This window comes from Priapulus caudatus, unplaced genomic scaffold (assembly GCF_000485595.1).
Source record: "Priapulus caudatus unplaced genomic scaffold, Priapulus_caudatus-5.0.1 Scaffold2071, whole genome shotgun sequence".
Lineage (NCBI taxonomy): Eukaryota > Metazoa > Priapulida > Priapulimorpha > Priapulimorphida > Priapulidae > Priapulus > Priapulus caudatus.
The window spans coordinates 50,335-51,126 of NW_014579132.1; positions in this window are offsets into that span (position 1 = coordinate 50,335).

Sequence of the window (792 nt, forward strand, 5' to 3'; positions counted from 1 at the left end):
ACAATACACAACGTTATATTATATTACTATACATGACATGACAAGACATTACAATACAATACAACACATTACAATAAGACAACTTTATATACGTATGACATTACAAGACATGATGATATATGATATTTACATATATACATGACGTGATCAGATGATTACACCACATACAAACCATTACAATACTTGACGTAATACTATCTACAATACATGACGATATAATACGTTACAATACATGCCATGATATGACATTATACTACATAAGACATTACAAGACATGATTATATGATATTTACAATACATAACATGATATGACATTACGACACATCGTAAAACCATACGATAGATTACATTACAAAACATTACATAACGTTACATTACTTTACAATACAATACCGGTACAATACTGTATACATAAGACAGTGAGATTCATCGATTTCGAATTGCATTGATTGCGAATTACATTTATATACATTCATCTTACACAACGAGCCACTATTTTGTCCAAATATGATATAGCTAATTCAAAAAGACCTACTAGAGAATTATTAGAGCAAATATATGATATAAGTTATGATGCAATAAGTTCTTATGTATGAAACACCGGATAGACTATATACAATGCTGTACAAAATAAATATAATATAGATATAATTTGATATTTATATGCTATATACCTTACTTATATAAAATATCTTCAATTTAATACAATAGTTTCTACGTATATTTATTAATAAGAATGAACTGAACGTGGTCAGTGGTCGGAAAAGAACTCTCGTAATCTGTCAGCGACTC